Source organism: Anser brachyrhynchus, assembly GCF_964034855.1.
Source record: "Anser brachyrhynchus genome assembly, chromosome: 27".
In the NCBI taxonomy this organism is placed as follows: Eukaryota; Metazoa; Chordata; class Aves; order Anseriformes; family Anatidae; genus Anser; species Anser brachyrhynchus.
This window is the reverse complement of record NC_137720.1, coordinates 3,017,101-3,041,088: the sequence shown is the minus strand read 5'-3', so window position 1 is coordinate 3,041,088 and position 23,988 is coordinate 3,017,101. Positions and strand designations below refer to the sequence as shown.

Genomic DNA, 23,988 nt, shown 5'->3' with positions numbered 1-23,988 from the left:
TGCTCAGTGCATGAGGTGTTGGAGAGCACCAGCGAGGCGCTGGAGGCTGCCTGAGCGAGGAGGACGGGCACAGGTGGAGGCTGCTCCTGCAGAGCCCAGAAAACAGCAAAAACCAAACCCAGCCGGTCCCTGCACCGCTCCAAGGAGAGCAATCGGCTGAAATGCTCCGGGGGATCGGGGTGACACGGGGGCCTAGCAAAGGGGGAAGATTGCTTGGCCACAGCTCCCTGCAGCAACAGGCCTAGCTCGGGTTTGCTGGTTCTCCCCTTTACTGGGGCCATAAAACTTGCCCTGCTTTCTTTTCCATAAAACTTGTCCTGCTTTCTCTTCCGTCTCTTCTGTGCCTGCCTTGTGCACACAGAAAGCTTCAATCCAGCACCAAGAAACTCATCTTTTCTGACGAGTAGGGAATTCTGCAGGGAATGGGGGAGCTCCTGTCCCAGTTTGCTGCGGACCCTTCCCAGTGCGCCCACAACAGGGGATCTGCAAGAGGCTCTGGGGCAGGACTTAGGGCTGCCCTACACCCCTGTGTTCTGCTGCGGGGCTTTGTGTATGCTGAATGCAACCGTCCTGGAGAGGAAAGAAAACGCCGGTCTGCCGGCAGCAGCAGATGGCAGCAGCGCACAGCGAACCGCAGAGCCGGGCTGGGCTCAGCACCGCCCGGGGGCAGGCGCTGAGCATCGCCCACCAGCACCAGGGGGGTTGGAAGCAACAGGTTGGGGGGTTGCATCCTGCTGCAGTTGCAGAGGTTTGGCGTTGCTGGAAGGTGAGGGCTGAGGTCTCTGAAACCGGGTGCTCGGAGCAGAAGGATCCCTTCCCCTCTTAAACGGTCGAGTCCAAAGTCTGTGCTGCATTGAAAGGGCCCGCATGTTTGCTCTGGCTTAGCAAATAAAAGGAATGGGAGTATTGAAATTGTAGCCTAGATTTTAAATCCTCTGCGCCAATGCTGGAAAAAAAAAAATTGCAGGTGCATTAACGAGGCAAGGCACCACTGCCAGTGCTGGTGTAGCTACTGACAGGAAGGGCTTTGTGTCCTGTGCTTGCAACTGGGGAAGCACAGGCTGGCTGCAACCATGATTTATGTCCTAGGGGCAAGAGGGGCTGCTGTTCCATTAAAACAAAGTGCCTGGGACATGCATCCATCACCAGCCTTTCCTGAAGGGCTTGGGTGTCACAGTAGGGCACACACAAATCCATCTTTCCAAGTGCAAATGCTTTAAGGCTGATCAATATTCTCTTCAGAGAGATTGGTTGGAGGAGAGGAACTCATCTAATTTCTCTACATTCCCCTTTCCCTGGTTAACCCTGTTAATTTGATTGCAGTGGATCTCCAGGGAGAAGGCAAAGAGAGGAACCCACCAGGAGCTCCAGAGCGAAGGCAAATACCCAGAGTGGATCTGGCAAGGATCAGAGCCAAGGAGGGAGCACACCACTGCTGCGTCAGAGCCTGCCACGGCTGGGATCTGCCCTGCAGGAAGATCTGGCTCAATAACTGCTGTACATATGTCTCTCTCTGTTGGTAAGGGATGTCCTCCTAGTTCAACCAAATGCTTGCTGGGAAACACCAAGAACCTGGGCCTAGGGTCGTGCTAATTTTAATTGTTAGCTGTCACAAATGTCTTGTGTGTGCAGGATGCAATCTCTTTACATCAGGAAAAAAAAGCTTTTCATCAGAGCTCAGCTCACCTTTTCTTCCAGTGCACCTCCCTGAGGTAGCTACAAAGAGTGAACAAACTTTGGTTCGTACCCCAAAGAATTATTTGCATGATGGAGGCAGGCAGTGCTTTCCTCCTGCTAGGATTCTTCACAAATTCTCTGCAAAGAGACTTCCAAAACCAAGGAGGAATACCTCAGTCCCTTCACAGCAGGCTGCTTTGCAACCAACACCATTAACGGGATGGGACACTTGTAAGAACAAGGCAAAGAGGTAAATTTTGGATGGCTCGGAGCAGCTCCTATGAAGCCCAGCATGCCCTCGAACCCCTCTGGAGCTAGCAGCAATCAGCGTCTTGGAGAAGCACTCAACACAGCTTAAAAGGCAACTCCTGAAGAATGACTTCACAAATTCCTGCCCTAAATATAGCTGTACAATGGGATCCTGGCAGAAATGGCAAAGTGTGGTGATATCTAATGTTTCCAGCGGTGCTCAGCAGCTCCTAAGGGAGGTAAGCCTGCATCTAAGTGACCTTAATAGTGAAAGGGCCTTAAAAGCCCACTTGTGTTGCACTTTGCTGCTGATCCCTCCTTCCTTTGCCGTGTGGTTTGGCTTTGCCTCTGTTTCCTGGCAGCTGGGGCTGGGTGCTTGGAGCTCTGCTCTGCACTGGCTTAGTTATTTTTAATTAATTTATCTTCCTTAATTTATATCAGCTGGGCCGCTGCTCTCCTGCAGCACCTGCTCTCTGGGTCTGGTTTTGTATGATTGTGTCCACTACCCGATAGTAAAACTGCAGCCTGCAGCTCGTTGCCCAGCCCCCAGAGGAAGGCCCTTTCCTCTGGAGGTCCTGTAGGACGCACACACAACTTAGCAGGTGATTTCTTCACTGATGTTCATGGGATAGCAACGTGTGTAAACGCAAGTGTGTCTTTTGGGCAAAGCTTTTCATGACAAACCCCATAAAGGGCTCAAAGACATGATGCGCGGCAGCATGTTCAAGGCATGTTGTCTAGAAGACAAGCTAAATCAGCGAGGAGGAGAGTGGTGCTCTGGACTGAAGCTCCCCAACCTCATCAGGACATTTGTAATGAAATCCCGTAATGGGGATGGCGAGGGAAGTGGCAGGTCCCACTGTGAGCCTTTCCTAGACGGGGGGAGGTTTTAATTAAGCTGACGTTTCTGATGAGCAGCTCACCGAAGAGATGGCAGGGCTGCGATGCTGACAGCAGCCTGGCACCCGGCGGGGGCACGCCGCCTTGCAGGCAGCCCCCAGCTGCAGCCGTGCCCCCAGCCAAGCTGCGGGACTTCTGCACCCGCCGTGGGGCAGGGAGGGAGCCGCGCACCTGGGTAACCCCCCGCTCTCGGAAGGACTCGATTTTTCTCCCGAAAAGGCTCCGGAGCCCGGCACCCCCCTTTCCAGTCCCCCCATGCGCTTGGGGTGCCCGGGAGGGCAGAGCCGGAGCCGGGGAGGTGCAGGTGCTAATTAACGGCGCCGCTAAGAAATCCCTCCCCTTCTCCTCCCTCTCTCCCTGCCTCCTCCTCCTCCTCCTCCTCCTCCTCGGGGGCGCGCTCGGCCGCCCGGGAGCGCGCAGTGCGGCGCGGCCGCGCCCGGGAGCGCGCAGTGCGGCGCGGCGAGCCCCGGCTGCGGCGAGCCCCGGCGCTCCCGGAGCAGGTAAGGGGGGCCCCGGGGGGGTGCTGGGCACGGGCACCCCCAGGGCACGGCCAGGGCTGGGGGGGGGGGGGATCCTCTGCCCCACACCCACATCACAGGTTTGGGTCCCCCCATTTTTTTTCCCCGTTTCCCAGAAATGGGCCAGAGCCGCATGCGGGGGGAGCTGGGTGCTGGGCTCGGGTGTGTGATGGGATTTTTGCTTTTGGGTCATGATATGGTGTATGTGTGTGCTAAAACCCTGATGGGTCGGCCCGGGGAGACAGGATGCCGGCAGGGGAATGCAGCTGGGGTATGGACCTTGGTGTGACGGGGCAAGTTTCGGCCCCAAAATCTCCTGGGGGATGCTGCGCCCTGCTCCTTCCCGCTGCGTTTGGGGCCGCATTCGTGTCCTCCTTCTGAAACCCCCCTGTGCTGGTAAAACGCATCCCCGGCCTCACCATGAGGCCTCCGTGGCAGCACCTGGGCTGCGCTGCTGCTGCTGCATGAGATGGAGCCGGCCCCGCGGGGCGCAGCGCTGGGGATGCTCCGGGGCCGCATGCTCGGGCTGCGCCTGCAGAAGGGCTCGCTGCTATCGATCAGGCTCCTGGAGGTGGGGAAAGTGCTGAATCATTTGTACTCCGGCTGTGCTGGCGGTTCAGCTGCTCCCAGTCCTCGGGAAATGCTCAGAGACGACCTGCAGAGGCCGAAGAAAAGTCTGCCGGGAGTGTGTGGCTGAGGTGGGAGCACCCTGGGCCCGAAGGAGGCACCGGCCGGTGGGGTGGCATCTCCTAAGGTGGCCTCGGCTGCTCCTCGGATGATGGGGCACGGGGAGGATGCACGCCTGCACCTCGCTGAGGCCTCTGCTTGCGGTCGGGGCGTGCGCTACGTGGGCTATGGGGGGATCGAGGGAGGGTTTCTCCAGAAAATCCCCTTCCTCCTAAAGCTGGGCAAGGCCACGTGAGGCTCGCCGCTTGGGTCGGTTTTTCTTTTTCCTTTCGAATGCTGTCTTTGAGATTGTTTTCAAGGTCGGAGCTCTGGAATCGCATGTGGGTTACCGGGCATTTCTGCAATTCAGCCAGAGATGTTTCTGGCTGCTTTTTGGGAGGCCATATAAAAGGCCAGGGGGATGCACATATTGCAGAAAACCTGGAATATTGAAACCCAGCCCCGATGCCTGACTGTCTTAAGATGGATGCTGTGGCAATTTCAGTGTTTCTGGGGTGCCCCTGTCAGATGCTCAGGACAAAAGCAAGAATCCAGTGACTTTTATTGAGATGCCGACTCCTTTATTGTTGACCATGTTTCTGTAAAATGTCCACCCTTTGGCAGGCAGCTACACTGATTGTCAGCGTGAGTGCTTTGTTTCCAGAAAAGTTCTTTGCGTGGCCTACCCTGAAAGATAACTGCCCAAATTCAGCATCACATTCTTTCTATTTAGGCCAGGCCATTGCTGACTTTCCTTTTTTTTTGTGTAGCTGTAATATGAGTGCAACATAAATAATGCATGGAGGTCTCGTCAGCTGACGAAGATGGGCTCAAGTTGTGAAATTTGAAAATGGACTTTGTTTGCAGGGGTTGAGGTCTAGGGACTGGCTTTGTCTCACTTGAGCTCAAGCCGTGTGATAGTGCTGGTTATCGGGACAACAGAGCTCCAAAATCACCCCTCGAGTCCCATCGGAGATTACCGGAGGCTGCGATGTTCCCTCGGTTTTGTTGCCTTGGCTGTGGCTAGGGATCTGATTTAAACCAAGTCAGTCAATCCAATCATTTCGTCTCACAGCTAATGATTAAATGGAAAATATCCCAGGCTCTCAAATGGTATTAATTCATAATGAATTATTTGCCTAGCTGTGATCTAATTGTCTTCGTGTTTGTGGGTCTTGTGTATAATCGATGCTCCCGCTGGCAAAGTGCCACTGCTGAGGCTTTCTGCAGTGCACAGGCATCAGGAATGGTCGGGTAGCTTTAACTAGAATAGCAAGAAATGAGGCCTAATCCTTCGTATCTGTGCTCCTGACAGCTGTCTGTGGGGATGCTACTCCACGGAGCCCCTGCGTGCAGGTCTTGGTGTGGTTGTACCCCCTAAATGAAGGAGGGCTGGGAATCCTGTGGGTGAGCCTCCAGGCGCAGCCCGTGCAGGATGGCTGGGGAAGGTGCTGAGCCCAGGTGTGAGCAGTAACGTGCTGGGGACTGAGCCTGACTGTAAACCAAGAGCTGCACGTGGAGGGGATTGGGAGAGAAGGAAGAATGCACGTAGACAAGAAGCAAAAAGGCCTTTGCTGCTGCAGAGCTCGTATGCTGATGGGGAATGGTAAAGAGATGATAAAAAGGAGCTGAAATTTCCACTGAAGCAATCCTTGCTTCCAGTGCTCTGGTTTTGGCCTGGCCAGGTGACCTTGTGTCCTTGGGACAAGGCTTGCTGAGTGAATTATTCATGTCCGCCAAGTACCTTGAATCCTTTCCTGCCATCTCTTTAACCCCACTTAGCGGAAATGTGATGATTATGGGGTGTCCCTAACAAGAGATTGAGACTTGTAGGCAGAGCGAAGGCTTGCACGAGTTCTGCAGAGCTGCAGAGGGCTGTGGCTCCATCTCCTTTTGGTGTGCTCTGGCAAGCAGGAGCCCACAAGTGCAGGGTTCGCACTTCGGGTTGTTAGAGGTGCCTGGGGAAATTAAGCAGCCGGATCCCCGGGACACTTCTGCGGTTCTGATGTGAAGCTGTGAGACTCCAGCAGGAGCTGCTGAAGCTTCCCTCTCGGCACAGTTAGTGTGTGTGTGTTGACTTTTATGGGGTTTTAATGTAGTTGTCTCTGCAGCGTCAGGCTATCAAATCTCATCAGCACTTAACCTCGTACGTAGATAAACCTGAACGGCGAGGCAGAGCTCCTCCAGCTGTACTGTTATGGGGCTTCAGAGAGATGGGAAATTGCCTGGTTTCTGTGTGGATGCAGAGGGCGGCTTGTGCAAGTGAAATACGAATGCAGCTACATCACGAGGATTTAAATCCATTACAGTTGTTTACAATTAATTTATCTGAGTCATATATAGAAAATTGGTTTTCATTTGAATAGAAGCAGAACCTGGAAGGCGGCTTCTAAAAATTCAAGAGGGAAACTTTAACTCTGGTGCTTCCCCTTAGAATCTTTTTACTTCCTTGGGTTTAGTTTGCCCTTATCAAAACATTCCCTTGTGTCTTAAAACTGAACAGGCAGCCCCAACCCAGCGCTGTATCCAGGTACAGTTTCTGAAAGGCTTTAGCAAAGCTTGTCAGAGAGGTCTAGCTTGTCTCCCTGCCCCATGGGTAGCTCCTTTCAGAACCCATTTTCTTTATTTCAAATGTTGTTGGATGACTTCTGCTCTCTTTATGACCTGCTTCAGCAGAGGGAAAAACTTCTATTTATTTATTTGTTTTGCCTTTGCTATCCAGGATAGTTGTTACATAATTCTAAAGACCCAGCTCAGAATGAACATGCTTGAAGTTGTTGTTATGCTAAATAATCCCCCCCCCCCCCCCCCCTTTTTTTTAAAGCCAGAACTGAAAGAAACCTTGCTGTGTTGTTATGGATTAAAACAGAGGAGGATTTAGACCTCAGCCCTGCTTATGAGGATCACAATTCCTAGTCAATGAGATAGGAGACGAAGGATTAACAACCGAACAAATAGAGATGGTTTTGCATGGCTAAACCAGGTACAAGTTCCCAAGGATGAAATGCAGGGACAAGTCTTTGCCTTGCCTCTTTTCCTCTCCTCAGTTTGCAGTCCTGGGGACCTCGTCCCATCCTCTTGCAGCAGCTGCTAAGGGGGTCCTTTTGTCCTCACTGCTCCCTAGAAATGCAGCTTACAGAGCCCAGCCCAAGGGCACAGGAGAGCAAAGCACCGTGCCCTGACTGCAGGCAAAGCAGGACAAGGAGCAGGACCTAGGCCTCAGGGAGGGATCGGAGGCTTTGCTACAAAAAGCAGCACCTGGAGGACCTTTGATAGCATTGCTCTGCCTCTGCTACTCACTTAAGTCTAATCTGAGGGCTGCCTACTTCTAGGGCTGCCAGAGAAGTATCCATGATGTAAAGAGGTTGCTTTGTAAAGTCGACGTTCAGTCTAGTGTGGCACCAAGCACCTTAAGTCTCGGTGACTCCAGCAGCACCTGGGAGGCTTTGCCAGGTTCATACGTGAAGGCCCATGCGGGCTGGGATGGACTCGCCTCCTGCAGCACTGCTCTTCTTTGTCACAGGCAACAAATAATCTCGTGTTCAAAGCCTGACGTAGGTATAGTTGATATTTACCTAGCATCAGCTGTCCTAGATGCTGCTCTGCCACCTTTGGAAGCAGCACTGATCCTTACAGAGAGCATAACCCAGAGCCTCGATGCAAGCTGCTCCATCCTGGAGGTTCATTTGAATTCCTGGCAGGTTTTCTCCCGCTTCATGCCTCCTTGACAGGAGATTTTGCAGGCTTCCAGCATGGGGAGTGATGGGTTCCTACAGACTTTCTAAGTCACAGCAAGCGTGATACTGTCTCCCTGTCAGCCTGCATATTCTGTTCCTCCTGAAATGCCCTGGCATGGATGGGCAGGGCTGGCAGTTGCAGTGTGAGCTGTGAGGTGGATAGGATTCTCCTTCAATCTGACATAAAATGCAGCAAAGCCCCCTTCCTGCTATGAAATATTTACTTTTCCTAATTATTCCAATGATCTTGAGTATCTCTAAGTTAAAAACAGAATGCAGGGCCTCAAAAAATGGGGAAACTACCAAACAAAGGGTTAGCGCCTTAATGTTTTTCCTCCGTATTTTATAGTTTGTCCTTACGGAGGAAAAGCAGCTTTGGCATTGTGGGCATTACTAAGAGCAGTGCTCTTGACCAAGCATCCAAGCCCTCCTTTTAATTTGCTTGGTGTCCTGATGCTGTCTGTGTTCACTGGGTGCACAAGTAGGATGCACACTCTCTGCTCTTAAAGATTTTTAAGAAAAGATGTTAAGATGTAAGTATTTCCACTTCCCATGTAAATATTTGTTGGACATGCACAAACCCACACATGATGGTATGAGCCTGAGAGAGTATCCCAGCCCCTCATTTCAACAAGGAACGATGTTTAAAGAATGATTTACTCAGGGAATTAGTGAGAAGTGAACGCAAAAGACCTGACCGGAGCTTTTCCCAGAGGAAACAATTCAAGACAACAAATCACTTGATGATAAGTGAATAAATGTTCTGTTATAAGAAATTCAAGTTAAGTCAGCAAAGCAACCTCTGGACAAGAATCCCATGAATGTGGCTACAAGACAACTTTCCCAGCTGAACCACGGGGGTTTGATTTCACGGCGTCACCCGGTCGAGCATTTAGTCCAAGGTCCCAAAGAGCCCTTAGTGCCCGGAACTCAGTCCCACCTGGAGGGAGGGTGCTGGGATTGCAGGCAGGGGGCTCGGGGTGGTTTCGGACCCCTTTGAGTGCTGGGGGTCTGAAGGCTCAGAGCCTCAGGACCTCCGGACTGGCCGCAGCAGTGCGGGGCCGCCGCTCTCCAGGGTGCTGAGCTCTGTGCTGGGAGCTCGCTGCTGCTCCGTCTGCACCCTCCGTGAGAGGGAGGGAGAGGGGATAACAGGCATGGGTTGAAACAAGTGCTGGTAAATGGGTGTAGGGGTGGGGGGAATGCCCCCTCCCTCTCAAGCATGCTGTTGCAGAAGAGGTTAGCTGGAGAGGCCGGGTGCCTCCCCTCTTGTTGGATGGGTGTTTTCAAGACCTGTATAGAAATGTTAAGGTTGGAGAAGCCCTCCAAGATCAGCTGGTCCAACCATCCCCTACCACCACTGTCACCCACTAACCCATGTCCCCAAGCACCACGTCCAACCTTTCCTTGAACACCCCCAGGGGCGGTGACTCCACCACCTCCCTGGGCAACCCCTTCCAGTGCCTGACTGCTCTTTCTGAGAAGAAATGTCTCCTCATTTCCAACCTGAACCTCCCCTGGTACAACTCAAGGCCATTCCCTTTAGTCCTATCACTAGTATGGGCAAAGAGCTGAGCAGCCTGGCCTGACCTTATAGCTGGTCCTGCTCTCAGCAGATGGTTGGGCTAGATGACCTGCTGTGGTCCCTTCCAAACAGAATTGTGTTGTGATCCTGCTGCCTTAAGGGTTTCCACCAGCAGGAACCAAACCAAAGGCCTCCCTTTCTGAGTCACTTTGAGCGTGAGCACCTTTTCTCATGTACATAGATGTACAGTTATGAGCATGGCAGTCAAGTAGCTTTTATTGGATATTCATACAGCCTGGGGGTGGGATGGGTGAAGGGTGGGAAATAAATTACATTGCTCCCTTTTCACCCAACAAGCTGAAAAAGTGAAGACCAGCCCTGACTCTTGAGTTGCCCCTGGAAGCTTTGTGTAGTCTGCTCGATGAATGAGGAGCTGCCCGTGCTCTGGTATGTGAGTGGTGAAAAATGTCATTCTTCATAAAGAAATTTGGCTGATTACTACTTGGAGACAGCCTGCATCTTGTTCCACAGGCTCTTAACAGTTCCTCAGTAGGGTATGGTACCACGAGCCGCCTTGCATTTAATTACACAGCCCTGTTTGTGATAGCTGGGAGAGTTACTAACAGGCCGAACAGCACGGCGTGGCTCTGCAGTTGATAAAGACACATCTGTATGCTGAGCTGTGCCCTTATTGAGTTAAGGGCACAGAAAAAGCTCTCTTTCTTGCTGTCACTTAAATGGTGTCAGGATTCGTGAAATCTTGCTTTCAGATTCCCAGCAGACCCAGCAACAAAGCCTGCTTGTTGCAAGCTCATTGGCTTCTGTGCGAGTCCCTGTGACGTGCTCACAGATGTGTGCAAGCCAGTGGGAGGGAGGGGGATGAGAGAACCGAGGCTTTGTAGCCGTGCACGTGTGGCAGCATGCACGGGACCCCTGAAGCTCCTCTCAGGCCAGCCCTGCCTTCATGATGCTTCTGGCATGCCCCAGACCGTGTTTGGGCACTGTCCTTTGGAGCAGTCTTCCGTAGTCGAATTGCAAGTCCTGCAGCATGTCTGGGGACTGAAGTCGTGGCTTGTTCTCACTTCTCCCACTGCAAATTCATGATGGTGTGGCCAGGTGGGATTTGATGCCCTCTGCAGTGAAGCTATTCAGATGAACATGCACTGAGAACAACATCCGGAAATATGTGTCAAATCAACCTACTTAATAAACTGATAATCTTATTTTCTCCTTCCGCTGCATCTAGTGAATATGGATTTTATATTAAAATATCTAAGGCTGAACTTTCTGTCAAAACTAAGTGGTTCCTTCCATGTGCTCAGGAAAACTAAACTTAGTTAATTCACGCATGAACTGATATAAAAATACAGGGGCTGCTCTTATTATGAGACAACATCTGTGCGGTAAAAGAGCCCTTCAAAGTCCTGTTGCACGTCACAGTCTGACATCTCCCATTGGCAGGTCTGGTGTCCAGATGCCAAGGCCCACAGAGTTTTGTTCCCCAGCTATATCAGCAGCTGCGTCCGCGGCTATGTGTTTTGGCTGACCTCTTCTGAATTCTGACCACGGTGGCAGCTGTGAGGCTAATCTGGCAGGAGCTCAGTACAGCAGGCTTCTCTCTAATGTCACATTTCGGGTACCGCTGTTTCCTCATCTGCCTCACCACTCTATACTTTCTCTCCAAGACCAAACTTCCTACACAGCTTTGGTTTTTGAACGGAGGTGGGACTAGTTCCCGTGAGTGCTAGAGGAGCTGGGGAGCCTTTGCTTTCTTTCTGGCAGATTTTTACTCAGGAGATCTCTACGTTTGCTCAGCTGGCATGTTTTTTTTTCTTCCTCCTAGCTTGGCTTGCAAGACAAACAAATGTGAATTACATTTATGTCCATAAAATGGCCATGATCGCACTAATATGGTTAAAAGACATCTTTATCACAATTAGGAGAGGAGTTAGGGACCTGTGTAATAACAAATAATTCTCTGATTGCGGAACTTAGATCAAGTGGCTGCAGGAAGAGTTTATTTGAATTCAGCACAGGGACTGGGCTCATTGCTTCTGGGGAGGGCTGGCACCTCTCTGGGAATGTGTAAGTGGGGAATTAATGTAGTCTCAGCTCTCTCCTTGGCATCCAGTTGTTCCCAAGCACCTCCTACCTTGGGAATTAACTCGCTGCCATAGACGCTTCTCCAAAATCATGTTTGTAATGGCAGTTACATAACACACAATAGCACGGTCCTTTTGTGGGAATCAAGCTTGCTGTAACCCACGAGGTAGGGTTTGGGTGGGGAGGGAGAAGGACGGGAGTCCTCGGTTGAAGGGACCAGTCAAAGCAGGAGAGCCTGAGAGTGAATTTTAAATAAATGTATTGCCTCTTAGACTGAGCAAACATATAATTAACAATAAGATAACAGGGCGGTTCTACAAGGCAGCTAATTGCATTTTCAAATGTCAGCTTGTCAGCTCTTATTTAGTCTTCATTCAATCTGGCCTTTGCCAGAGCGGTGTCTGGTTTTAAATGGCATTTCCCTCTCCTCGCGCTGCTGAAGGACCTTCTTCCTCGTTCTCAGGAGCCTCTAGTAGGCCAGCTCCTGCTTTGCTACACCTTAGACGTGATTTTGTTTGCTGGAATTTGATATTAACGTGTTGAGTTATGTTACAAAATAATCTTTGTGGGGTCGGAAAAACCACCACCGCAACCAACAGGAGAGTCCTGCATGGTATCTGGGCTCTTGGGAATATTGTGGTCGTCTGTTGTACATGCACCGCTGTTGTCCCCAGGATGGAGCAGGGGGCTGGTGGCCTTCCTCCTGCTGCAGGTGACGTGCTGCCACGGCGAGGCTGTCCTGCAGCAGGAGGAAGGAGCCACCGCCGAGCAGAATTGCTAGCCTGGGGGGGAGCGAATGGAGCGAGCTCCAGCCTGGGGAGCGGGGTGGTGCTGAGCTGCGAGCACCACTTACGGCCCCTTCTCAGCGCTGTGCTGGAGCTCGCTGGGCCCAGGAAGGCAGCGAGGGAGCCGCTGAGGCCTGCGCTTTGTGAGGTCGGCTTCTGTCCGCTGATGTCAAGGTGGGTGTCAGGGATGCCTTGGGGGGGAAAGAAATTCATGGGGCTTCCTCCGCTTGCTGAAAGCACTGCTGATGTGTGGCTGTGTTCCCCCACCAGTCCTCCGAGTGACAGCGTGGCCTCCTAAAAATACATCTGGTTAAGGTAAAAGGAGGGTAACGATGTGTGACCCTGCAGAAAGGGGATGTTCCACGGAACAACAAAGAGGGGGTGACAGCCTTCTCTCTTCTCAGCCCTTTTGTTTTCCTGAAACTGCCCCTTAAGTGATGTGCTGTGAGCTGAGGAGGTGAGGTGGGAGTCCAGCCCCTGTGCTGGCACCTTACAGGCCTCGGTGCAGCTTTCACAGCAGGGGCTTTGTGCAGGATCCGCTCTGGGCTGGTGGGCAAGGAACTGAAGATATTTTTGTAGTTACTGCGGCCTAGCGGCCGTGGTGCAGAGAATGGCCTGTCACCAGCTGCTTGGTGCAGTCCCGAGGACAAATCTCGGGGCGACTGACACGCGGCGTGCTCTGCTGCAGTCAGCTGCTCCCTGCCGCAGGTCCCTGCGGGCCTGGAGGTGCCGTGCCACAAGTGGGCCACGTCTGCGTGCTGGCGTGCTCGTGTGGGACAGGGCAGACCAGGGGGTACACGGGGTGGGCTTCTAGGGCCTTCCCACTGCACGGTGCCCCTTGGCTGTGCAGAGGTCGCTGCCTTTTAATGGAGACGTATTTTGAGCCACTTTGCCGAAGCATTGCTGTGTACTGGGGTTGAAGCAGCCAGGCAGGAGCCCTATGGAGAAAACGTCCTCAAACAGGAGGAGTTAATGAGGGGGAAAAGAGAAACTCCTGGTTTATCCTTTGTCGAAGCATTGCTGTGTACTGGGGTGAACTGGCCAGGCAGGAGCCCTATGGAGAAAACGTCCTCAAACAGGAGGAGTTAATGAGGAGGAAAAGAGAAACTCCCAGTTTTCCCCATACAACTTTATCCTGTGGTTGCAGGGTCTATTGTGGGTGTGAGGGTTTGCGGGCAGCCAGACCCAGCAAATGGGGAGAAGTCTGAAGTGTGCCTGTGGGCAAGGAGCAGGGGGGTGTCCAAGCTCCACGCTGCCCCCAGGGAGGGCGAGGAGCTGGCTCCCACTCCCTCAGCAGCCCCCCTGTGCCACTGGGAGCTTTGCTGCATCCTGTTGACGGAGGGAAGACACAAACGCTCAATATGAGTGTTAAGTATGCTTCAGCTTTAATGGATAGCTCAATTGTCTTTTATCGTGTACAGAATAATTAGCTCATACATATTGCAAAAGCCAAGCTCCTTATTGGTAAGCGTCATCTACTGCCCTATCTGTTAGTTCCGCATTCTTCTATCCGCTAGTTCCCATTTCTAATCTAACTATAACTCCCAGGGCAGTATGCCCTCTACTATCATTGTTTCTAATTGCCTGGGATTTCTCACAAGAGTTCCCAGACAAGCCTTGCGTACGTGTCTTTGCTCTTGTTTCTCTAGACCAGCTGGGTGCGGTAATCCGCCATTTCCTTATCTTGCAGCTGCATGATATCAATGTGATTACGCGCAGCGAGCCAGTCCCCAACAATTCCCCCGTTTTTATTTTGAACCAAAAGCTTTCTATAGATTTTTCTATCAATCACCGCACACACTGCAATAAGCAAGGTACAATAAGCAACAGGGTCAAAAATCTCATGCAGAACTACGATTGTAAAGTAGTGTGCCTACTAGAATCTACATCAGTCAACAAGCCACTAAGCGCTAGGAATGTTGCTTCGCAGCGATACTGCTTCTTACTCGCACAGCACAATCACACAATCACACAATCATGCAGAGAGGCCTCTTGCACTTCTCATTCATACCACAAGACAATATCACTTAAAATAATTTGTGTGCAGCTTCAGGAGGTCCTTGTCTGCTCCCGTGGTGAGCGGCTGAGAGTGGAGACCCCTCCGAGGAAAAATGCTCGGGGTGCACCTAGGGGCGTCCGTTCCACAGTCGATCCCACAGCCGAGCAGAGCGGCTCCTGGCGCAAGGAAGGATGCTATTATAGTTTGTATAATGACAGCAAAGAGATGCATTGCAATAAGGAGCACGTGTGGCATTGACCCCTTTGTTTTTTTTTTTTTTTTTATAAAGTCTGATGCTCTACCGACTGAGCTATCCGGGCAATTACACCTTACACATGCTATTACTGTTGCTAGAAAAACCCTACTAGTTAACTGCTCGAGCCTTTTTATTAGGCAACTAAATACTACTCGCGCCGCTACTATAATTAGGACAATTATTAGCAGTAAGCGTAGCCCTTCTTTTATCAGACCCAATATCCAACCCCCCATATTCCCAAACCAATTTGCAAACAGTTCATCAAGCCAATTATCTTGGACCACTATCTTCTTGGTGTGGTCTCTCAGCCATTTCAGTTGCTCGTGGATTGACTCGCCATGGTCCGAGAGATTAAAACAGCACATTCCTTCGAGCTCTTCACACCCGTGGCCCTGTGCCAGCAGTAGAAAATCAATCGCCGCTCTGTTCTGTAATACAGCGTGTCGCAGGCTGTCCAGGTCCTGGGCCATTTCTGTGAGTATCTGCGTAGTCACATTTAATGTTTTCACCACTGTACTTCAAATCTACATTTTACAAAGTGACCAGCAAGTGTGCCACATTAACTGACCAACCTCTGAGATTTTACCTTTCATACCAGTGTCTTCTTGGGCTCTTTTAATTAAACACGTTTCTCATTCAAGTGAATTGAAATGCTTCAGTTGGTTTTATTCTCAGGAGCCTCATAAAAACAAAGATATTGCACCCTCTTTGTTCAGTTATTCAATGTTTGTCTCTTTCACAGCAAATAATTACTTCATTGAAGTTAAAACTTCCAAACATAACCTACTAATAGTCTCCAATTTCAGCTCAGATCACTCGTTGAAAATACTCTGCTAAATACAGATAACTTACAATAACTTTAACAGTTAATTGTCCATAACAAACACCATGGTTTTTCTCCAGACCAATGCTCAAATTTTAAGACCACCCTTTAATATTTCTTTGTACAGGTGAAAAACAGTCTTCAATTTTCTAGTCTTGTTTTAAATATAAAAGTTGGAAGGGACATTCAAGTTTCAAGTCTCCACCCTTTTTTTTTTTTTTCTCTCAACTGTCCAGTGCAGGAAAAAATTCTCACAAAATTTCACAGACCTAAAATGTGCAAGCTAGTTTCTCTCCCCTCCTTTTTTTTTTTCAAATGTCACATTTGCTTGTTTTACAGCCCAACAAGCTAGTTTCCCTAGACTAGCCATAGCATGAGCCACAGCCACTCCAGGCACAAGTGCCGCTGAAAAGAACCTTTCAGCAGGACCCCAGAGTTCGACCTGGTCATCGCAGTCACTCCCCAAAGTTTTTGAGACTGCGTCTCGTCCGTCGTTTCCATTGTTGAGTAATGTTTCGCAATTCTTGACTGTGTAGGTCAGGGGCAAACAAAGTCAAGCGTCCCAAATAGCATGGCCCACCGTGTGCATTTGCTGGAATCCCCTGCCAGGCTCGATCTCCACAGATCAGGAATATACCAGGTGGTAAGGCCTTAGCAGTTTGCCTTGGCCATGTGCTTGACTCGTTCCCGTATGCCCCCATGGTGGTGTTGGTGGTGTCGTTGTACCCGCAATAGCTGCTATTAGCTTCGAACCCCCTTGTGTGAGAGGTCACATTCTGTCTCAATCCCATTGTCAACATCGCCATTCCTCCCGTCGATCCAAACGCTCTCGATCCTCGTGATTGATTATGTAGTGGGGGAACATTTTCAGTCAAGTGTGGCAAAGGCACCAATTGAGCCAATCGAGTTCCCTTCGGTATATGTAGCGGAGGGAACATGGCTGATACCATGATTTGTATCTCCCCAGTAAAGTCCTTATCAATAAGTCCTGTTAACACTAAAGCCCCATTTAATGTCGCCGATGACCTTCCAATCAGAAGTGCTCCAACAGGCTCATTATTAATTTTTACAGGTCCCATAACGCCTGTTTTCACCCCAACAGGCTTATTGTCCATCAAAGTCACATTTACTGCGGTTGCCAAGTCCAATCCCCAGGCTCCCTCTGGTGGCTGGTTGGAGGTGAAAGGATTCGTCTCGGTTGGAGTCTCCGCAGCTGCCGCCGCTGTTGAGGGAAAAGCCGCTTGGCGGTTCCCGCTGGTCTTCCCGTTTCCCTGGGTCTTCCGCCGGCAAGCGGTTTCATTATGCGTATTAGATCGGCAAGAGGGACACCACACATTAGCCGTCCCACATTGCCTCTTCATATGACCCGCGATGTCACACCGATAGCAGCGTAGTGCAGGTCTTCTCGACGAGTGAGGTCCTTTTCCACTTTGCAGGGGGGCAAGGGCGGCGAATACCTGCGACTGACTAGCCTGCAGTCCCTGAGTAATCCTTTCCCCTACCCCCAAAAGCTCATGCAGCGTGACCCCGTATAATGGATCTCCGGGCTGACGTTGCACCGCAACTTCCTCCTGACAAGCTGATTGCCAATGGGCATTAAACAGCAGGATCTGATGCTGCGTCAGTATTAGTTTCATGATATTACGAATGTCGCCGGGGAGCAACACGTTAGTGGACCACAGATAGTCTAACATCTGTTTCGTTGGCTCCCCACGTATTCCTGACTCATTTACCGTGGCACGCAATTGGGTCAGTATTTTCCAGTCCAGATTTGTCATAGTAACAGTTATCTGGCCCTGGGCGTCTGGTGGAGAATACACCACGGGGAAGGCGCCTACAAGCTCTGTCGCTGCCCCCACATCACCTTCACGTAACGCCTCCCCTGCTATTTTCGCCCAGAGTCCTGCTCTCTCCGACCCCCCTGATTCAAGTCGCATATCTTTCAAAAATGGATTCTTATGTCTCCCCTCGCCTGCCGCCTCTCCCTCGGGAGTTTCCAGGGGTAGAGGAGGCGCACTGGGTTGTGCTCCCTCCTCCCCTCCCCCGGGGGCCGGGGGTAGAGGAGGCGCACTGGGTTGTGCTCCCTCCTCCCCTCCCCCGGGGGCTTTCATAGTGAATTGCCGGACTGATGGAGGGAGGGGGTACGGATTGGTCTCTTCATCTGCCCTCATCGTTTTGCGCAGCCGTTGTGTCGCAGCGGCTGCCACTTTCTGCTCTACCCGATATATCGTTAAAGCGTTCGTAACAGCCCGCCATGGTTTTGCCAGCTTCTTAGCCGTCTTATTCTCATTAATCATTTCCTCAAACAATATATCACCAAACTTACGCCACTCATCCTCCTCAAACAATGTGTCAGGGTTAACAAAGCAGCCCTTCGCCACCCCATAGGCCACTAACCCCTGTAATTCTTTATGACAATCTATATCTGGCGTCTTACGCTTTTCTAAAAAGCACTTAAGTAAATCAGTTGCCGCCTGTTTCTCCATGCTTACTCACGGTGCCGTTGCCCCCGTGCAAAGCGTGTCTTACGCTTTTCTAAAAAGCACTTAAGTAAATTAATTGCCGCTTGTTTCTCCATGCTTACTCACGGTGCCATTGCCCCCGTGCAAAGCTTCCAGTCGCGGCGTTCCGGCGGGACCCGCTATGGGTTCGTCCCGGGCGCTCTTCCCAAGTCGCCTTCTGCTCGCCCCAATCTTATGTTCCGCGGATTCCAGGTTACGTAGTCAGAACCGGCTTTCCCCTTATACTCCGTCGCCTAATTCCAGCTTACTCGTTCAGGGTTCTCGTCCAGCAAGGCCTGTTCGGGCGCCATTTGTTGACGGAGGGAAGACACAAACGCTCAATATGAGTGTTAAGTATGCTTCAGCTTTAATGGATAGCTCAATTGTCTTTTATCGTGTACAGAATAATTAGCTCATACATATTGCAAAAGCCAAGCTCCTTATTGGTAAGCGTCATCTACTGCCCTATCTGTTAGTTCCGCATTCTTCTATCCGCTAGTTCCCATTTCTAATCTAACTATAACTCCCAGGGCAGTATGCCCTCTACTATCATTGTTTCTAATTGCCTGGGATTTCTCACAAGAGTTCCCAGACAAGCCTTGCGTACGTGTCTTTGCTCTTGTTTCTCTAGACCAGCTGGGTGCGGTAATCCGCCATTTCCTTATCTTGCAGCTGCATGATATCAATGTGATTACGCGCAGCGAGCCAGTCCCCAACAGCATCCCACAGGGGAAGCGCTCCGGGCAGCCACGCAGCAGGTTGCTGTCGCAGGAGGGTGTTTAACCCGCGCTGACCAGCGGGCGCGTATCATGGGCAGGGATTAGCGTCATCCCCGTGTTTGAGACAGACAGCACATACACAGCGTCAGCTCCAGCCACCCGCGGCCGCCACACAGGGCGAGCAGCAGCGTGTCACTTCCACTTAGCGCAGCCTGGGACAGCGTCCTCGCAGCTGACCAGCCCTTCGTGCCCACGCCGCCCCCCCCTCCCCGTGCTGGGCTCAGCCTGTGATAAGCAGGGAAATGGCACTAATGAACTTTTCAGTGTCTAATCCCTGACATGCTTAGGCAGGGGTGGCGTGACTTGACTTAAGGGAGGCTTTGGACTGCTCGTGGTGGCAGAGAGCATCAGTGGAGCTAATGCTACCTAGCGGAGGCTTGGAGGCTGAGAAGTGCTTGTCGTAGCTGTGTGCAGTCACGTCGGGTGTATGCGCCGCGCTCCCTCTGCTGCAACAGGCAGAGGTGCTTGACAGAGGGAATTCCCAGGAGAAAATCAAGCTGGTCTCTGGTGTGCTGGAAACCCTCAGAGCTGCCAGTCCCCAAAACCAGGGCACAGCGTCACTGGGTGGTTGTGCCCCTTTGCAACCTCCTGGCCATCCCCAGCAGCGATGCCCCACACTAGGTGCAGGGGGAGGCTTTGCCTTCATGCTGCCTGCTGCTGGAGCAATGGGGTATCTGGGTGAGCAGCCCAGGGCAGTGCACTTGTAGCCATCTGGGGACGCGAGGTCCCAAATTGCCCCATTCCCCAGCCCTGGCAGGCTAAGGTCATCTTTTCCATTCTGGCATGGTGGGGATGAGCTGGGTGCCAATTCCCAGCCACTATCCATGTTGCAGAGACTGGCCTATGTTTCTCCTCATGTCAAGAAACGTGGCGGCTCTCTAAAAGTACTAGATTAGCACAAAACATTTAGTTTGTGGCTGCTGAGTACATTAAAATACTGCCCTTGCCCGGCTCAAGCCAACGTATGTCAACTGATTTACAGCAAATCCTGGTTCTCAATCAGAATCTCTTGCAAAATGAAGCAGCACGGGGAAGCAGCAGGGATGTGGTGCGTGCACAGCCACGGGAGCTGCGTGCCAGGGAGCAGAGAAGTGCAGTGAGAGCACGGCCTGACGCTGCCTATTGTCCCGCAGAGCGGGGTCCGCAGAGCTGCGCTGGCGATGCTCCCTGCTATTGATTCCGAGCAGATGTTGAGATGTGGGAAGGCAGATGGAGCCCCACGGCGCAATTACCTCCCACAATGGGGTGGGCAGCGTTGGCCAGATGTCATATGGGGACGGGGTGGCGGTTCGGGGCCGGCCGGGCTGGCTCTGGCCACGGGATGCTGTGAGCCTTTGCTCGCGAGCTTGCTGCAGAGGGGGATTTGTCTTTAGAATAAACACAGTTCAGGTCTCAGGCAAACTGAATCTGACACCTGAGTAAAATCCTAATTGTCCCGGTGCCGAGGGACCCAGCGCAGCTCAGAGCAATGTGTGCCGTCGTCTTTCTATTTCTGAATCGCAATCTGTGACAAATCCAGAGTCATCTTCAACATCGGGCTCTAGAGGGCAAAAGAAAGGCTTTTGGAGTTTGGCTGCCATCAGCATGTGCTCGTGCCTAATTATAGCCTGGCGCTGGCAGCTGTGGCTCCATCCCACCACTGCTGGCTGCAGCAGCGCAGCCCCGAGTCCACCCGGTACGAGAGCACGGGCCCTGTCCTGCTGCTCAGCCCACGTCCTCAGCACCCCAACGCAGATCTGGGCTGTGGCCAAAGCCCCGTTCTCAAGCGCCTTTTGGGTGCAAAGCACCCGCTGGTCCTGCCTTGTAGCTGGGAGTGCTGCACGGAGCCAGGGGTGCAGGCAGGATGCGGCCAGAGCTGGCACGTGAGGAGTTTCTAAGCTAGAAAAGATCACTGAAATGAGAGCATAGCTGCCTCCGGGACCCCAGGAGCTGAGTAGCCATGGCTCACAAGCAGGCTGAAGATGTGTTAAACTGTTAATTGGGACTTTTGGAGGGTTTTTAGAATATAGCCTGAAGTATTAATGAGGCAGATGAAAGGCGTTTTCTTCCTGGAGAGGAGCTGGGGCAGGAGAGGAGACGATTTGCCTTCGGTTATGGGTAAGATGAGATTCCTGGGTTTCCTTCTGTGCTCCCACCCCTTCCTCGTGCCTCCTGCTCTCTCTGTATCATGGCACTCTGTGAGGAGCCCCATAAGGAGGGACAGCAGGCAGGAAAGCATTACCGAGAAACTGCACCAAGTACAAGTACTAGAAAATAACAACCGCTTTGTCTTTGCGGTTTCCTTCACAACAAAGACAGGAGAGATATCTGGTTAATTTATTCTGGTCAGAAACTTTGCAGGATCCCCACACTTGACCTGTGTGACTGCGGGAGGTTTGCACGGCTAAGCAAGCAGAAGGCAGTGCTCTGTTAGCTCCTGTGTGCTGCCATTTCAGGGAACAAGAAACGCATCTTGTTTGATAAACAGCTTTATGCTAAGCTAGAATCGTTTCCCAGCTGCCATCCTGGGCATGTTCAGTGCCTGATAAAGCACCAAGTGAGGTCTGTGCAAGGAGTTGAGGATTTTCCCTGCCCTCGCTGCTGACTTGTGGGCATTCACCCCATGAATGCAAACCGCCAGCCCCTCTCCGGCAGCTAATTATCCCTGAAAGGTGACGGCTTCTAAAAGCCTCTTTGGGCTCCTCTGGGGGGAAGGAGGAACCAGCTACAGTGGACTCTCCTTGCTCAGAACAAGCCTGTAAGCAATCAATGGGATTTCATGGATCCTGAAAAGAGAGCATGGCTCGTCTTCCCTGGGGAGCCTCTGTTTGTCCTCATTATTCCCTATCTCCCAGGCCTGCAGCTAGCGCTGGCCGCAACTTAAAGAAATAGAGATATTGGGCCGAGCTAATCCCCAGTGGCTTCAGTCATCAAGCAGGGATGAATTTTTGCTGGCAACGCGCCCTGCTTCTGACCACCCACCACTATATGCTGAGGCCATCGCCTCCTGCCAGGCTCGGTGTCCCTTCCAGGGCGCCTCCTGACGTGCTTCTTGCGTGCCCATCGCCAGCAACAGCCTCTGCTGTGATGGGAAACCTTCAGCAATTTGTCTCGTGTGAGTGTGCTGCTGTAAAGGTCAGGATCAGGGATTATCAGCCAAGATTTGGGGTCAGGGAAGTGTCCTGGGAGCATCGCTAGGCAATGCCACATGGACACTGCAGCCTGCGGCAGCCGCAGCCCCATCAGGAGGAGCAGACGGAGCCAACCCTGCTCCCAAACGAGGTGGGCACACTGGCAAGGCCAGACCTCGTAATTCTCGGTACTGGGCAGGCACGGGGACTGAGTGTGCCTGAACAACCACAGCAGCCATGGAAATGTTGCTGATGTCCTCAGCAGGCTGCTCTGGTCACCGTTTCTGCAGCGTAGCCCCACGCCGTGTTCATTTTCTTTGGTATCCTGATGGGTCAGCTCGGGACCTGCCTCAGGCATCTTTGCAGATTAAAAGAAATTCAGCTCTTAAACTCGGATTTTACTTATGCCTCTTCAGTGTTTACCCCACGAGAGGCTGGATCATGTTTTAATTTCACCAGACAGCAGGAAAGCATTGCCTGGGTACTGAGGAAAGCAGAGACAGAAGTACTAATCGGATGGCAGGAATGGAGTTTAGGGTTTCAAATCCAGAGGCCCCGTCCCGCTCTCATTGTTCCATTGCACTTCCCCCTTATCCTTCTCGTTTCCAGCCCCCCTCTAATTTTCTCGTGGTTTGAAAGCTGTTTGGGATCGCCGGCTTCCCCTTGGGCATTGCCCGATCTGAATAATCCGGATCAGCAGGGCTGGCCGTGTAATTAACCCGGCAGCGACTCTGGCTTAATGAGAACCGCAGGCAGCGGAGTCGGACCGAGATCGGTTTCGTGGTGCCTACGATGCCCTTTGATGGGGGAGGAAGGATTCGGGGGTTTATTTGGGCTGAACTTCATTGGGTTTGTGATTAAATTAGCTGTCACAAGTAACACTGATCAGCTGCCTGAGGCTTACAGTTATCGGAACTGTAACTGTCTCTAAAGGGGAAGTTTTAGAGCACTGTTTTTTTTTTGGGGGGGGGAGGATTGTGCCCTCTTGTTTGCGGAGATAAGAACGCACCCCTTGGCATATGGCATCCAGCGAGCAGTAATAACAAGTGCTGGGAGAGGGGAGCCGGAAAGCTGTGGAGATATTGCTGTGTTTGCTCCAAAATATCAGGTTCTTGGTACATCCGAGCTGGGAGGAAGATTCAGGTTCTTGGTACATCCGAGCTGGGAGGAAGATGCGCCCTTGGAGGGCACCTTCGGGCTCCGGGAAGCAAAACCAAAGCGTTTTCTTAAAAAATGTCACCCGAGCTCCCCCGGGGCTTTGACCCCTTAGCACCGCCGCCTCTGGAGGACGGCCAGCACCGCAAAGACTTTTCTGCTCGCACCCGTTTAATCAGGAAAATGGAAATAGTGTTTTAATAAGATGGTAATGAAGTTGTGGATCAGATTGGTCAATTCCTCATCTGAAGCTACAAAGGGGAGCTTTGTTGTTGTTGTTTTTTTTCCTGGGGTTTATCGCTTCTGTTCTTGCCTGATTAGTCGTAATCTTCTGCTGCCCTTCATGGGGAAACCCCCTTTTTTATTCCCTGCAAAAGTCTATACTTAAGTTTGTGTGCAGTCCCCCAGGGAAATCAGGCCACCTATATTTCATTTAGTGACTTCAAACAATTAACCTAACAAAGATTCCTCTCCCCCCCCTCTCCTTCCCCCATCTGTTTCCTAATTACCAGAGGAACTGGGATGCATATGCGGGCTGTGCTCATTTTTTAATTAAATCACCTCTCTTCGACGTTTTGTGGCCGGCTCTTTAAAAGCTGTGACTTGCTACTGGGAAAACAGCGAAACGCAGGATGCGCCGCGAGGGCGAAGGAGCCTGAAAAGGATCTGAGGTGCAGATTTGGGGGATTTTTTCATGTCAGGGCTGGATTGAAGAACTTCAGCCCTTCTCTTGTCTCGGACCGGAGAAATGGATGGGAATTTTGACCTGACGGCTCAAAGCGAGTTTTCAGTGTTTTCCACCCACAGCTGGTGGAAGCGTGGGCCCGGGAAGCGTTTCTGGGGAGGGGGGAGCGATCTGCCAGCTCTCCATTCAGAAAGGAAAATCCCACGTGTCCCCGTGTCCTGGTACAGGCTGTCCTGCGGAGTCAAAGGCCCCTCTCGGTGACGGTGCATCTGCGCTGGTGTTACTGGGGGGAGCACAACGGTGCTGCAGTGGGGGTCTCACGGGGGTTGATGCCCCCCCGGTGCAGGGTCTTGCTCCCTGCCCTCCTCCCTGCCTGCCTACCCCATGCCTTTTTGCTTGCCCTCTGTTTTACCTTGGCTTGCCCCCCACCATGTCCTGAGTCCCTCTGTGCCGTGGGGAATGTGATGAGGAAAAACCATTCATGTCTGGCTGCTCAGCACCCGCTGCTGGTGCTTGGGGTGCA

The 23,988-nt window shown here is 51.8% G+C and overlaps 1 protein-coding gene across 26 annotated transcripts in view; it reads left to right on the top strand.

The window, feature by feature from the left end:
• The window catches only part of NFASC (neurofascin), a 122,076-nt gene that overhangs the window by 27,526 nt on the left and 70,562 nt on the right, over positions 1–23,988 (top strand). For 12 of the 26 annotated variants that reach the window (XR_013942308.1, XM_080568793.1, XM_080568800.1 and 9 more), the window contains exon 1: positions 3,219–3,326. The exons of 1 other annotated variant lie outside the window; for it this stretch is intronic. The gene's annotated coding sequence lies outside the window, so the exon portion shown is untranslated. Of the gene's footprint in view, positions 1–3,210; positions 3,327–3,424; positions 4,043–23,988 lie in introns of those variants that run through there. 13 more of the 26 variants (XM_080568792.1, XM_080568806.1, XM_080568796.1 and 10 more) reach the window with 5 other exon arrangements.